Source organism: Oxyura jamaicensis, chromosome 2 (assembly GCF_011077185.1).
Source record: "Oxyura jamaicensis isolate SHBP4307 breed ruddy duck chromosome 2, BPBGC_Ojam_1.0, whole genome shotgun sequence".
Taxonomy (NCBI): domain Eukaryota; kingdom Metazoa; phylum Chordata; class Aves; order Anseriformes; family Anatidae; genus Oxyura; species Oxyura jamaicensis.
Genome location: NC_048894.1, coordinates 10,566,602 through 10,583,276, shown reverse-complemented (window position 1 = coordinate 10,583,276; position 16,675 = coordinate 10,566,602). Strand labels below are relative to the sequence as shown.

The window sequence follows — 16,675 nt, the reverse complement described above, 5'->3', positions numbered from 1 at the left end:
GCAGGACTGCATTTGAATTGTACCAGCACTCTGATGAACTCCAAAGCAAAACATAAAATAAAGGTCAAACTGTAGAGAACACTACGGAGCAAGTTAATACCCATGAAAAACGAGCACAAGAAAAACAAAACTATTCCCCAGTGAAAAATGGTAGCCGTGGATGTGAGGAGGGACGTTATTCCTCTCCTTTATTGCTCCTCATCAAGCAGAAGAAAAGCCAGGGAAGAAAAACTTCAACAACTGTACTGGGAAAAACAAAAGACAACTCTAGCTTAACATGTAACAAGGAAAGAAAGAGAAAAGAAGGTGCATGATGAAAACAGGCCCTCACTGCTTGCACATCTCCTCTCAAGCCACAGGACACAAGAACATAGCTATAGGTGATTTTACTTTTTTTTTTTTTTTTTTTTTTTAGTTTGGTCAACAGTTTCTTATGAGAAAATCATTTTGTAATTGACTTAAGGCCAGGATTACTTCTTAAAAACAACCAGAAAAAAAAAAATCTTAATGCTTTAGTAATCTCTCTCTTAATCCTCTCTGTACATATCATTGGAAAAGACTTCAAAAACTGATTAATCCAAATATAATTATACTCAACTGTTCTCCGAAGAGGAATAAAAATGTATTGGAACTCAGCTAATATACAATGTTTTCCTTAAAGAAATAAACTATTTAAAGATTCTTTCAAAATTGTTTTAGACGTACATATTGATAATATCAATAAAAGTTAATGAAACTGACCTAAAGATCTCTAGCAGATTCCTTTCAAAAGAAAGGTTTTCTTAATTCTGTAGGGTTTCTGCATACATCTGAGATGAGTCCAAGATTTTACCAACGTGTTCAATTATTTTTAGAGGTATAAAATGTTTAGATAGCATGCCTCTGCCTGTGAGGAGAAGGGAGTGGCCCTCATTGTTTTAACAGGGAAAAAATGTAATATATTACCCATAAATTAGCATGATACTTTGAATAGCATCCATGAAAAATCCAGTTTGATACAAAATTTTAATTATTCAGAAATATATTAATTTTAGCGTTTGACCTTCTGGCTACCACTGCAGCAGAATAAAATTAACACTCTTCTGACGTTCCCACAATGTATATTCAAGTAGTGTTTTTTTTTATGACTAAGTGCTACATGAAACGATACAAGGGAATCCTTTGAAGTACTGTACAGTAACCCTGGAAAACTGTATCTGGTGTATTTGCACACAAATATTCTGCATACACAATGCTGAGCTAAACACAGCACCAGGTTAAATTTCCTCTACAGGTGGTGGATTTGGAAAAACAATATTGTCCCTACATTAAAAATATGACAGAATGGCAGAAGTCTGCTAATAAGATAATGGTTTATCATCAAGGCTTGTCTTCACTGAAGACAGAATATTTTAAAGCCTCATTATAATTCTAGTGTCAGAAAGGTAAATACAGTTTTCACAGTTATTCCCTATTCAAGGTGGATCCTACTGCAGTGGGAGTTAAGGCCACATTTCAGGGGTATGAAGGTACGTACCAAAGCTGCCAAACATGCTAAGGTTTAAAATAAAAAATAAAATTAATTCAATGACTGAATTAACTGATTGCCAAGTAGCCAACATGAAGTGACTAACAACGTGCATCTACATTCTGCACAAGCATTTATGGATTGCTCTAGGACAACCAACAGATGTACACCTCAGAATAAATATTTGTAGAGCTTCTGGCTGAGCATTTGCAATCATTTACCTGAATGAAAACAGGACCCTTCAAGATTTGGGTTCTAAAGGTGTGATTTTTCCCATTTTTTCTTTTACTTCGAAGACATACTTTTCTCATGAAGTAGTATACACGCAGCCTAAGGCCATTATTTGGATAATGTAAGCCCCGTAGTTTCTCCTGGTGAACATGTACAAAAGCACCTGCCAACTGGGGCATCTAATGTTGAAAACGTATGGAGGGGTTTCACCCAAATTTACCAGGGCACTTGACTAAAACACAGCTTACCCAGGATTCGGGTGACCACCACGGCAAGGCGATGTCCCCCACCAGCGCTGGACGGACAGCCCAGGCTGGGGAGAGCTCAGCTGTCCCTTTGGACCCCTTCCATTTGTCTGAAAAATTAAATATTTATTCTAATGTGATTCACATCTTCAAGTCCTAGATGGCTGCACTCTCCCTAAGGTTAGAAACCTGTTGTGTGTGTGCCTCATTTATTCACTTACCAGAAAAGGTCAAGATGATACTAGGTAAGAGAAGCTAACTCCCCAGTACATTATAGAAACTGCTTTGTAAATACATTCATCACTGTGATATTGTCCATTGGTTTGCATCTGGCATTTCATCTTTCCTCATGCCTGAGTAAGAAAGCATTAAATTACGTGTTTAATTTTGTTTTTAATCAAACAAAGCAAAATTCTGGTAAAACCCAGGTATTTGTGAAAAACATACACATTCCAATTTTCACAAAAGAATCTGGAGGAGGGAAATTAGATGCTACATATTCTTAATAAATTATGCCTCCAGTGACCTTCAGTTCTGATGAAAACTGGCACCACTCATTTTTTTAATTACTAACACAAAGCTCTGGATTAGTTAAAAAGCTTATCCACTAGCACTTGGATGTCTACTTCAAATACGTTGTTAAAGGCAAAAACGTGAACGGCCTGCATTCATAACATCTTAAATGCAAAAAAGTGACAATTCTCATGACTGCACTGTAAGAAAGCAGTGCAGAGGGCTCGTGTTTTGAGTTACGCCTGGACCAAAGCAGTCATGCCCAAACCTGTTTGAGAGGGAACGAGATGGTTGTGAGATGCCCATCACCATGCTGAAGTGTAAAGACAAAAGGGAAAAGAAAAGCTCTTATTCTGCTGAAGGAAAGGTTTCACAATGACATGGCACGACACAGAGAGTGCTCCTCTGGTAGGTCCCCGTGGGACAGGGAGTGCCAAATGCTTTTGTTGGAGCCACCATGGCATGACTGTCCTTAAGAAGCTGGTGATGATGGGGATGGTAACAAGAGCTGCATATAGGTGGAAACTGGCAGAAGAAATATTCTAGAGGATGACTCAGTACAAGCTAACTCCTAGCAAAAATGTTATCCTCCACTACTGCATCAGGCAGCTTGTGTCCACAAGCCAATTCCAACACAAAATCCACAATTCTAACCATGATTGGATGTATTTGGCCAATGCACTTCGTACTGGACTTGTCCTAGGATGCAAAGCTAACTCAGGGTTACAAAGCGTTATCCAACCCCCCAGAGACATATTTCATTTCCAGAGTTCATAGATAACCTTTCAAGAAGGGAAACTAAGACTTGATGACTAAGAAAATTGGTTTATCTAGTACAGTTCCTAGTACCCTAAAGAAGTAGGATTTTGTTAGATCATCTGAAGAACTTCGTAACACTGGATACACATCCTGCTCACAGTTTAAAGCAGAGGGACTTAAGGCTTTGAAAGGTTAAATGGTTTGTAGGAGATCAGAGTATGTGTAAATAGCAGAGAGAAATCTCCAAGCTCAACCTCTCCTCCTGTTCTTCCCTTGCCCCACTGTAATGGACCAGATCCAATTCTGCACCAGAGCTTTATACCAACGGTAGTAACAGAAATTATTTTAAAAGACTGCATATAGGGAAAAAAAATAAAAAATTCTCAGTGTATTCTAAATAATTTGATTTTAAGAAAAGCCGAGTTTCACTTCAATTCTACACAGCAGTTATTGCCTTTCTTCTAAAAAACTCAAACTCATTGCAAAATAACAAAGACGAATAAATGCTATTTTTGGTACAGCAGCAAAATAGGTGGATGGCTATCTTAAAAAAAAAGACGTTTGAAGTTTCACATTTCAACATTGTCAACAGCTCTCAAGCCTAAATCATGACACCAGTCAATAGCTCCTATGAATAAGGATGTTCTGCAAGGGAGACACCAGACTCTGTGGCCAGATAAGCAGGTGGTAGAGGAATACCTAACATCAAACATCTATTTACCAAATATGCTACCCTGGGCACTTGCAATAATATTTATGCAGATCAGAAAAAAAGATCAAAAAGCAAGCTATGGAAGTACTTTGCTTTTATTATTTGTTAAAAGATTTTGGCTCTGTAAATATAAATCAAATACAAATGTTCAGCACTGCCAAGGAAATAAATTATATTTCATATCTGTACATTAATATATTCCTGTAAAATACACTAAGGAACAAATCTAGCCATAACTCAGCCAAAAATAGAAATTTAATAGTGTGGTTCTGTTCAAATAGTTTGTGGAGAAAAAAAGTTTAAGGCATACTGTTCTTCAAACCATATCAAAAGCAAAACCACTGCAAACTTGTAAAGCATTGTTACTAATTTATCATTGTTAGAGCTTAAGAACATAGCCATGTCACAAAAATTGCTTCTCTCTCACACAGTAACTTTGAACTGCTCAATGTGAAAATAGTATCCAAAGTGTCTAACAAAGAAAAGAGACTTTGCACTTTTATAGAAAAGGTGGTAGCAGATGGTGAAACCAGAAATATGACATGAAGGATTATACGTATTTTGAATTGGACTTATTTATATGATAAACAGAAGTGCACAGAAAATTGAGAAATTTCTTTGGAAGGATAAAAAAATAAATTACTTCGTATCAGGTAACTAGCTGGAAGATTCATGGACTTTTTTAGTTACTCTGAAAGGGACTGAAGCAGGCACTAACAGCTAAAATGTGAGTCGTATTATGATACGTTTTCCTAACAAGACTGATGCTGCAAGATGCAGACCTACTTTAATTATAAGTAGGGTAAAGACATTCAGAATCTTCCACAACAGCCACATTATCACTAAGAAAATTGCAAATGAAATTTGGGTTTACCTTTCCTAGATCTCATCCTATACAGGAGTGGTGGACCTTAATCATTTTTCTCTAGTAATTAGAAAGTGTCAGATTTTGCTTCTACTCAATTAGGTATTTTTCTTGACATCTTTTTAAAAAATAATTTAAAAAATGAGGGGGGGAGATCAAGGGTGCTAATTCCCTTTACATAACCCTACACACGGATACTATTTCTGTACCCCTTATTATTTGTACCATTATTATGCTTCTAACATCCATAAACTGCTCGTTGCTGTTCTACTTTGCCATAGTTTCTGCACTTCTCTGGCGACTTCAGTTACTGCAATCACTTTCCCACACCAAGAGCCCCTTCGGTTGTCCAGCTGATTTGCTATAAATTTTCATGGATTACAGGCCACCCCCCTGACATCCTCCCCATTCCTCATTATATCTTGTTTCCTGTAATCGTGGGAAAGGGACATGGGGCACTTCATCTCTGTTCTGCATGATGTTCTTGGTGGTCTTCACTTCCTCTGATTTTCACATTTCGCAGCTTTTGATATGCAGGGGGTAGAAATATAGGAAAGGGTAAGAAAAGTCCTTCCCCCTGAGAGGGCAGCAACTGAAGTGCCATTTGCCAACAGCTAAAAGAGGACAATGATTTTCTGAAAAGCAGTATTAATGAATAAATTATATATATATATATATTTAATAATCAAAAAACTGCAGTGGATGCTTTAGTGAATATAGTGAACATGAAAATGCTAATTACAAGGAATGAAAAATAAACTGACTTGTGTTTTTCATTTGCCAGTTTGCAGCCAGAAAAGACAAAGCAACAGAAGCACATATTAGAAAGCAAAATTGATTATTTAAAACCGTTATCACTTCTTTTTAGCTGCTGTTTCATGTGAGCTTCATGAAGAAGTATGAAGAGTAATTTTACTGTCTTCATTGATTCAAAAAAATTTAAATCACTACTTCTAGTAATTTGCATACTTAAACAAAAAAGGTTTTTTTCTCCCCCTCTCCCCTCTCTATTTACTTTTTGTTTTTTTTCTTCAGAAGGAGAAAAGCCTGTGTAAAATCCATGCTACTATTTTTTGAGAAAGAATTAAAAAAGACTGCCTGACCTGATAAGCACTCTGGAAGAATCCGCTAAAAGTCCACGAAATAGAAAAGCTGAGCTGCAGGAAGATTGCAGACTATTTTGGTACTAAGCCTCCTGCCTCTTGTGCCAGTCCTATCTGTTTTAAGCAGAAATGACAATGCATGGCTAGCAGCTGAGAGTCAGCTTCAACAGGGTAGCAAATAAATTTGTTTAAGAAGGTCTGTCTGCAGGTATGGCCATGTTCAATTCCCGGCAATACTAGACTTTCTGTGATGCAAAGAAAGTTCTTAACTTCATCTAAAAAAGTTATCAAACCTGTATTTTTTACAATTTGGCAAGTTGTCTGCACTCTTGTAAGACTGCGGGGGGGGGGGGGGGGGGAACATCAACATAATTTCTGATGATTACACTCTCTAGGCATTTTTGAAAGGTGAGTATTGAGATTGTATGAGTGAAACTGAAGAAGGCTCTCCTGTTTAATATCACTTCTGTTTAATATCACTCAAGAAATACAGGTGTGGGTCTCATTCTATAGGACAAGCACCCCCTGTGCTGACATTTGAAACCTGACAACTGACCTGTAAGAACAGCAACACGCAGATCTCTGGAAAGCTATTAGGACAGCTCCAGATTTTATTGCTGTGAATGCCCCAGCGCATGATGACAACAGAACTTCTGATGCCATGGCAAAAAGCACAAAACTTCTGAATGGCCTGTATCCAAACGAAGACTGAAATATGTTTCAGTCTTCACGGAGAAGAGACGATGTTCACTCTGAATAAAGAAATAGTAGTAGATTACTGGTAAGAAAATTGCTAGCAAGATTTTTTACCTCTTGAGGATTTTAAGGCATATTTCTCTCTGGAGGTAGATGATGCTACTTCTTGTGTCATTCTTTCTTCAGGTTATTAGCAGTTTTTCAACTGCAAAATAACATCTATCTAGTTACTAAGTATAAAACTTGCTACTTTTAACGTAATTCTTACAAACTAATGAAAAAGTCATGATAATAGCAAGCGTTTTTCACATTTTCTATGGCTTAAGCACAATTTCCTGCTGCTACCGAGGTACCATCAGCTTGGTTCCAGCCACATTTATAGAGCCAGTAAACAATTTAGTGTACTAAATCTGTTTGCCTTTTACTTTTGCCCTTGCATTCATTTTTATCAAAACCGCATTCTTTGTATCCACTGCACCCACAAAATAGCATGCATTAATTCTTACTTCTAATTTTCTATTCTTTTAGTGTTAAAAGTATTGGTATTTTACTTTCAGTTGTTTCAGGTCTTAGAAGCAAACCTGTCCCCACAATAAAATGGAAGTGTTTGCCTTAGCCCTGTGCAACTTTCCCCTGCTAATTTATACTCCAAATGCCTCATGATATAGCAAAGTGCTGCTGCTCCTTTACAGGGAGGGAATTATGCCATAGAGAACCACATTCAAAATCTGCCACAGACATGTAAGTGAGAAGGCATGACTGGCAAATAACTTCAGAAAACCTGATGAGGTGTTCTCCCACTCACGACTCAGAGCTGCAGAAGCCTTGCTTCTTAATGCGGTGGTGGCCAGTGCACAGCTTCTGAACCAGTCCTGCCTCAAAACACCTCAGGTGTGGCTCCACGAGGATGCCAGTCACGTAACTGGTAGCAGGGCCACGCTGATGCAGCGGTGGCTGAATACATTCAAGTTGTTGGATTTGGAAGAAACAAGTCAACAAGGGCTGCTGAAGCATCAACCTAGCACTCAATGTTTAGGCAAGCCCAAAGCCACATTTCAGGAGTCCTCAGCTCGCCAAAGTATGGGTGTTTTGGCTCTTGTATAGGAATTTTAGTGTGTAATCCACAGAGTGAGTAAGTTTGGCCATGCTTGCCCAATACAGTAAACACTGAAAAACAGCCATGACATTACACACGTCAAATACAGACATCATGAAATGCTAATGCTTACCAACTACATCCTAACGTCCAGTCAGCATTTATTCAGACTGGCTCTACACAGTTATATTCACATCACTATTGTTCTGGGGCTTAAGTGGCTTTCTACTTTCTTTCATAGTCACCTCCTTCTAGACATATTTATAGAGATCATACAAACCATAGGGATTGATTGAAGACCCATTTACTGAATTCCCTGAGTAAGACATGAATCTACTCAAAGACATGGGACACCCATGTACCACCCAAACATGGAGAAAGTAACAGAGGTAACAACATAGCTTCTGCCTCTCTGCTGGAACACTACAGAAATGTCAACATTGAATCCATAAGAAATCTAAATCCTAGCTAATTAATATAAGCAGACAACAAATAGGAGTAATAAAGGTTAGATATTTTTACTGCCTCGGCAAGATGACATTCAAGTTTCAACCAGTTGTTTCCTCATCTAACATACCGATATGGCCCACAGATACACGTTCTTTCCCTAAATCAAGCTCTGACTGGAAGGACTGAGTACGCTGTGAGGAATTTCAAGAATCTTACTTTGAAGACAACATGAAGTCTTCTCTGGGAGCCTTTTTGTTGTGCCCAAGTGAAGGAAACTTAAGGAGAGACATGTGCTAAACTTGGGAGCTCTCGAGGAAAGCACTGGCTATCTGAATGCCTGGAGGAAATGTTCTCTGGCCTTGGGATCAGGAACAAACCTCAGCTGAGCAAGGGGAAGGAATCAGTTCAAAGGAGACAGGCTACATATCCATTGTAATCTACTGTAAGTGACGGGGTAGAGGGAAATAAAATTGGGCCCAGATCTCCTGTATGACCAACCTACAGTACACACATCCAGCGTGGCCCTGTATCCCTCCTCTAAGGCCAATTTTGAGAAAGCAAGGACAGAAGAGTGATAAGACCACAGTCAGTGGTAGTTGGATAAGGTTGCTAGTATTTTTTTCACAAGCCATCTCAACTGAGGATCTTGCAGCCTTGAACATTTTATGCTGACAGCACTTTAGAAGATTTTTCTTTTTTTATATATTTTTTTTCTTTTTTTTTTAATTTTACAGTCGAGAAACCAATACACAAACAGCTGTGTTCAGAAGGCCCACTCTAAGTACCTAACTTTGGCATCACAATTACAAAGGTGTGCAATTTCAGAAGTCTGACAAGTGATTTTTAGCCTCTGCCCCAGTGAAATCAGAATAATTCTATCCAACAATTAACACTATCCAGTCTATTCTGCTGTGAATAGTTCTGGGCATCTCCAGTTGGCTCACAGCTCAACACATTATTTTGGTGTCTTTATGGAAAACAGAGAGAGTCTCCATCACAAACTTGTAATATAGACGAAAATAACATAAGCACATTAAGCTGCTTTTGCTTGTCACCCCTGATGAACTTCATATGGCAACCAGACCAAAAGCCCCCACTGTGCCCCTGAAGCTGAATATGAAACGGAAATATCACAAAGAAACACTGCCAGCATCCCAGAACATGACTCACACTGCTTAAGCACCAAATCATTGCATTTAGAAGATTGTGGTTTGGGTATTTTGTAGGAATAGATCAAGCACTTTGAAGCTGCATTTGCTGAAAAAAGTATGCTGAGCGCTAGGGCTCCTAACTTGGTACCGCTTCTTCCTGTGCTGGTTAACCTCAGGCAAGTCACTGCGCATCTCTGTATTACTATTGCCAAATGCAAAACTAATTACACTAATCCTTGTGTAGCACTTAAACGTTTATGGATAAAAAGAATTAACCTAAGAACTCTTTATTATAAAAAAGAACTACAATACTACGTGAAAAGACAGGGCAAAGTCTCTTCTGTCAGTCTATGCCTCTTGACAGGTATGAACCATACATCCTGGAATGACTACAAAACCCTGACTAGAAATCAATGGACCTTCCTGAGCAGAGTGAAAAGGAAACTGAGAAGTGAAAACTAGTCAAAAAAACATAGGGAATGCTGTTAATTGTCCTAAGGGACAGATTTTCAAAGATGTCCAAAGACGGAGGTTAGGTTCCTACCTGATAGGATTTTCAGAACAAATATTTATCGAATATACTGAACTCCCATTAATATCAGCGGTAGCTACATAGCGTACCCTGTACAGACAGTTTCTGCAACTTTAATCACTTTAAACACGAGTGAAAATTTGACCCCAAGTAAACAAACTAAAAAGACACTTTTTAATGTTCCTTCTATGACTATTGTGGAAAAAAATTTTAGGCGGAAATGTGACTTTTAAATTGCAGTTTAGCAATCCATAAATGCTAATGAAATCCCCTGCTGTCTGCCCTGTGATAATTTTTTCCTATTAAAAGCTTGTTCTTTTTTCAATCTAATAAGCACATCACTATTCCAAGCACATTCATTGTTCAGTCAAAGTTTAAATTTACAGTTAAAATAAAAAGAGAGGTCATTTACCAGTAACCAGAATTCTTTGAGATATGAATTCTTCACATGCAGTCAAACTGACAGGGTACATATATGTTCTTTCAGTTAAAACTAGTCTTACATGCTTTTTCACTGAAATAGTATAAAGCAAAGACTGTCCATTTCCTCCCAACGATAGACATAAAACTTGAGGAACGTCTAGAAATTCTGAGGGAAAACAAAGTGGTCAAGAAGAAAGCATGAACATGAACTATACATACCAAAACTGCATATTGGTAAATTATGTCTTTTTCCTCTTTTTGAGCAACAGAGCGCAGGCATAATTTAGCACAGTGAATTAAACAACTACACCTCTACCACTAAGTACCTGAGGTCCTGGAGTCTTTGGTACCAAACACTATAGCACTGCTTTAGCAGCATACAGTGTGTGTGCTGTATACATCTGAGTGATGCTACAGCATATGGTGAAGGTAGGGGTGGAAGCCCAGATAGCATTGTCTCCAATAACTCAACTGTTCTTAACAATGCCACTAATGTCGTGTGCTCTGGAAAATTACTCTCTAGTCACAGCAGGAGACTCATCTCAACAGTCCAATAGCAAATTCTGACACAGTCTCCAATCGACTCTGACAGTCTGCGTGGAAATGGCTGAGCTGCTAAACCCTTCAGAAGCACACATGAATAGCCTGAAGTGTTTGAATGTGTGAATACAGAAGTAGACACCCCCCTGACATAAAAGTGTAAAAATCAAGTTTTGTCGCAGAGACAAAAGACCAGAAATTAAACTTGGAGAGTAAATAAAACCTGCTGATTAAAAAGTATAATTCTGCCACCATTTTAGGCAGAAAAGCTAAGAAGTTCACCCAAGAGAATGTATGTATCTCCCTCAAAAGCCTCTGAGGGATTCAAGTTGATAGAAGTACAAGTATTAAACACTAAGCCCAAGACCTCTGTGGGACTGCATGAGAGTCCAAACTCTTTTACCCTTATGCAAATATTCCATAACAGCTTTAATGAACGTTACAAAAGAAAAAGAAATAGTAAGAAGCCACATGGATCTCATTCCCAGAATGGGCAGCATGTGGGTGGTGGATGGCTTTCATCATTGAAGTATTACTGCCTATTTCCATTTAAAAAAAAAGTGACAGAAAAGAGCCAACTAGACATAGACTGCTAAATTGTAAGATCTGTCTACCCCACATGGCTGAAAGACTGGTTTTCAACTCTTTCAAGTAAACATGACATAGACTGCTGTTACAAAGGTTCATGATGGAATTTTTTGTGGGACCAGTCCAGGAGAAACAGGTAAAATTATCTAAGTTTGGTTACATGCAAGCTAGAGGAGACAGAATAAACAACCAGTACAGTATTGCCAGATTAAGAGCCTAAAGGTTTGGCACTATTGTGCATGCATGACCTAGAGTGAGTAATATTTTTGCTGAAATTCTTTCCAAAATCCTGCCAAGCAAGATATCCCCCCTCAAAAAATGTTTAAAAGCCCCAAATAAAATTAGAAAGAACTACAACTTTCAAGAGTGTACGCATCGCCTGAAATCTTTTGCACCTCATCCAGTACATTATGTACTGCTTTTATTAGCAAATCAAGTCATGTGAGAACAATAACAGTAAGAACCATCAGTGTGAATATGCAAATTCCAAGATATTTCCAAAATACTTTTCCAAAACCTTTCTCCATTTCTCAAAAACAATAGAACAACAAAACCCGAAAATCTCCTTTTGTAGCCAATTTATTCGAGATGAGTATGATTTCACTCACAAGTGCTATTCAAAAACATTATTCTTGAAAGCATTTTCAAGATGAAAATTGTTTACAACTTTTTTTTTTTCCATGCACTCCTGATGTCTGCCAAATGGAGTACATTCAGGCTGGGGATGAAGCATCTCTAGAGCAGACAAGTATTTTTGGAAGAAGTTTTGGGAGAGTTCTTGTAAATATTAGCCTGATACAGTTATGCTATATGGCTTAATTTGGATTATTTTGAACTCCTCTGGAAATCCATTCCAAGTTAAAATTGATTATTAATATTAATCACTTTTTAAGAATCAGCTCACAGCTTTAATGCCTCAGAGCTTGTTAAGTTCATATTTCTACAGAACAGCTCTCCACAACAGGATGTGGCTTGGGTTCTTTTTTTGACCTACCTGTTACTCTACAGTAACAGGCAGCAAGTTGTTCCTATTGCAATTTAAACAGGATCCTGAGACACTGAGTGGCCAGTGATAAAATGTGCCTTCATATGTAGAAGAGGAACGTTTTTGCACCAGCAAATGATTGCCATGTGCAGATCTATGACTGCCTAAATCCTAGTCACATGTATACACCCAATCAACTCTGCCCTTGTTGATACACATGTAAAATGGGTGCCCAAGCTCATGTTATAAAGCTGTGGATCAAACCTTTATCATTAAGTGAACTGCACGCTGGGCAGAAAGTCAGTATCTACTGTTTTGAATCTTATTTTCTTAGAATAACCTTGTAACAAAAATAAGTATGTATATATATATTATATATATATAGTTTTAACCACAATATAGACAGGTATTATTTCTCCTACCAGAGAATTATATCTGTTTCTGCTGCACAATACATCATATGTATAACAGTGTGCACTACTCAAAAACTTAACCCACTGTGTACCAGCTTTGTGAGAAGTATCTTCTGCAAAGTATTCTTGAACTATACCTCATCCCATATTCTTTTCTTATCCATCCCAGATCTATGCAGTTTTCACCTCTCTCCTTTCTCTCCATCACCCGTTTGCTCTTTTCTTTTACACTTGCACTTCATGGATTGCACTCTCTTCTGTTTCATAAAGCCTGGAAACCCACCTCTTCTGTCAATGGTATTACTTAACGTAGCGCTTTGTATTTTTTCTGTACTGCGTCATGCCACACCATGCTCATTCACACACAAATACTGATTTTAATTTGAACCAGGGATTCTTGTAACTTGCTCAGCCTGTGCTGTTAATTTGTAAACTGCCAAGTACACAAGGATTATTATGCAAATAAACAACAGTAACAAACTCCAGGTGAAACTTTATAAAAACACAGGTAGCCAGAATGCAGCTACCCAAACTGGAACTGGAACAAGAGAGCAAGCACCTCTATTCACGTAGAAAGTGACAGTGGATAACTAAAATGGCTTGGATTAGTCAAAATCATAATATAAATACATGCTTCTAACAGAATATCAAAACAGTACAGCATAATCCATCACTTTCTAATTACCTTACATACCTGCCGAGAGTGCTACAGCCTCGTCAACAAACCCCTTCTCACCAGTACCTCCCACTGCAGCTGGTGGTGGCCTGAGACACGGGAAGCGAAGGTCATCATTGAAATGCAAGACAAAGGCATCGCGAATCAGAACATCATGCCGGGGATGTTCCCGTAATGAAGGCTAACAGGCAGCTCTCCACCAGTCCCAACAGCTCAGTTAATTTCATTAATAAAGTGCAACTCTGAAGAAATGCTCAAACATGGGACTGAAATTTCAAACTGTCGAGAGCTCTTCTGCTTCCTTACTTTAGAGTAAGGCAGACGTGAATAGGTTTGGTACCTGCTGTGACCTCATATTTCACTTTATTGATTTGTTCAATAGCCACCTGGCCACTACACCCACAAGAAGGTGAGGCTGGGCTGTGATCCCGCTGACATCCGTTAGCTCTCCTGCGTGGTCAGCAGCAAAGCAGGCTTTCCCTTGAAGGCACCCAAGCTCTAACTCTGCCACCCAGAGCTTGCAAGCCTTTTTCAGCAGACATCTTCAGCTCCTGAAAAAAACTGCAAGTACGGTGCATTAAAACAGACCTTTTGCTTCTATTATCACTTGATTCTCATTGAATTTTTTTCTTTGTCTTGCAGCAGGGTTTCAGCAGAATTTATTTATTTTTATCTTGCTGAGTTGTCTTCCATGACTGAAGTTCCTATTTACTGGCAAAGAAGCACACAGAATGGGCACTGCACATCCGTCCGAATTCGCAGCCGATGCAATGCTCTTCCAGAAGCAAGCAGAAGTATCACATCCCCATTGAAAGTGCCTTGCAACACTCAGCTCTTGCCCAGCGAGGGGACGGCATTCATAAAACCTTCCGTCAGATTCCTCTTCTACAGTCAGACTCCTTCTGTATGTACATCATTTTTTGATACTTAAAAAAATGGAATCACTACCCAGAGAGCCCAGAGGAAAGTATAACAAGAAGTTGTATCAAAATCGTTATCAACTAATATAATAAATCAGGGGAGCTATTAAAATAGCCTGAGAGTTAAGCCAAAGAACATTGTGCTTATTAGGAACGCACTATAAGTAAGATGAACAACTGACACACACACATTTAGAATCTCTCTGCTGAAGGTGTGGTAACAGAGAGATACTTAACATGATCATATCCAGTCGTTTGACTCAGCTTTGAGTGTACATCAGGAATGCATAGGGAAATACGCCAAGGGATGCAGAGAGATTAAATTAGCATCTCTGGATTCTTAGCTTTCTTTTAAGAAGAGGGAAATACAGATCCCAGCCCTGTGCAGCGAAGTCCATCTTCATATGAAACATTACTTTCTTGTTCCACCTGCATTAAGCCAGACAAAACAACACCTCAGAAGAGCACGAACTTTTCTTTTAATCTCTGTAGGGAATTAACCGAGAAGGGCAAGGGTGACCCTTTAAAAACTGCTGCTGCCAACTGCATCACTGCCAAAGAATTTACTGTCTTTTTTTATACAATATGCTTGCCTATTGCATACCAAGAAAAGGTTTATTCCACTGTGAGTAGCTCCCTCTCAGAAAATACCGGACACTTGAGAGCTCACGTCTCTCTTTTCCTCCTCTTTACTGCCACACATTAGCTGTTGCCACATTTCTTCTCTCTCTTTTTATAAATCTAGATCATTGTCCTTCTACTATATGACAATAGCAGCACTTACAGTCCAGGAAATGAGCTTCCTCCTGCTGCTGAATACATAAAATACCTTTCCCACTTTTTTTTTTTTTAATATGATATTTAAAATTAAAGAGTAAGCTTTTTTTAGATTTTTTTTTTTTAGTTTTATAAAGTTATTTAGGGTCATCATTTTAAAAATGTGCCTTTCATTTTCATGCTTGCCAGCTATGTGTCCTAAGAAAATACGTAACAGCAAGCTGATGCCTAATTATATGACTTAATGTTGCAAAACTCTGCATATAAAAGCAGAACTTCCAAAGAAGATCAAAATCTTTTCCCCCTTTGTTTGCTATGGTATGCATCTTTTTTCTATTTAAATTACGTACAGGGAAAAAAAGATGCATAAAAAAAAAAAATTTTTTGAATGGTAAGACCATGAATTCAATTGCTTTCCTTTATACTGTATATAAAGTAACTGGGATATTTAGTTTTGTTTGCCTTTTTTTTTTTTTCTTTTCTTATTGCAGGTATGTCACTTAGAAGCCACTAAGCCCAACAATATTAACTCCTTCCCAGTGTCTGATAGGTAGATGACCTAGCCACAGTGTGATTAAATAATCTAACTGCTAGATCAATGCACACAGCACAAATTAAAATGGCTGCAAGCATCTTCAATCATGAGATTAGAGATCCAAGAAAAGGTTCCTCCTACTTTTTATTTTATATTTCAAGGAAATGTAACTATTTATTTAAAAAAAAAAAAAAATCCTTGTCTTCCTATCAGAAATAATGCAGCATTGTTCTAACATATGGTGACCAAACAATGTATCCTTGGTGTCAAAAATCAGCCTACATTTTGCAATTCTTATACTGAATAACCTCATTCAAGGCAAACAGAATCTCTGCTCAAGAAACATAATGGTGCTAGGATCTGGTCCAAAGTGAACTGTTATATCACGCATGAAAATAATGAATGTTAATTTAAAATAATGTTCTTTCAACTCTAGGTTCGTTTTTTTTTTTTTTTTTTTTTTCATATAATCAATCAGGCCTGAAAATGCATGCACGCGCTCTCGCTGCCACACGCTCGCTCTCTGTCACTCATGCACAAACACTTCATTATATATTCTCATTCCCAGACATTCAGGAGAAAATTCTCTGCAGGTGTAAACTAATACTGCTGCACTAGAGTCACCAAATTATTTTAGCAAAGCAACTGGCCCTCTCACACACGTTGTGACACGTGTACACAGACTTACACTTATTGCACATTTCACATCAAACTCTCTTTCTTCCTTTCATATGTGCGTTTCCTAGCTCTTATTTGCACCCAACAGACAACTGCTACGGGCTTTCATTAACTCACACCTCGACATCTCTTATCTCCATCAAATAGCACACGAAGAGGCAGGTACACATGGCTCTTTCCTGCAGCTGGGGAGGAAGCTCTAGATAAATACCAGAGGAGAAAGAGCTCTGCAGACAAAGGCTGCAAGGCATTTAGAGAGGACAGAAGAATAGGCTTGACC

At 38.2% G+C, this 16,675-nt stretch overlaps 1 protein-coding gene across 4 annotated transcripts in view; it reads right to left on the bottom strand.

Annotated features, from left to right (window-relative positions):
- ZMYND11 (zinc finger MYND-type containing 11) overlaps positions 1-16,675 on the bottom strand; it is a 107,692-nt gene that overhangs the window by 81,327 nt on the left and 9,690 nt on the right. The window lies entirely within an intron of this gene.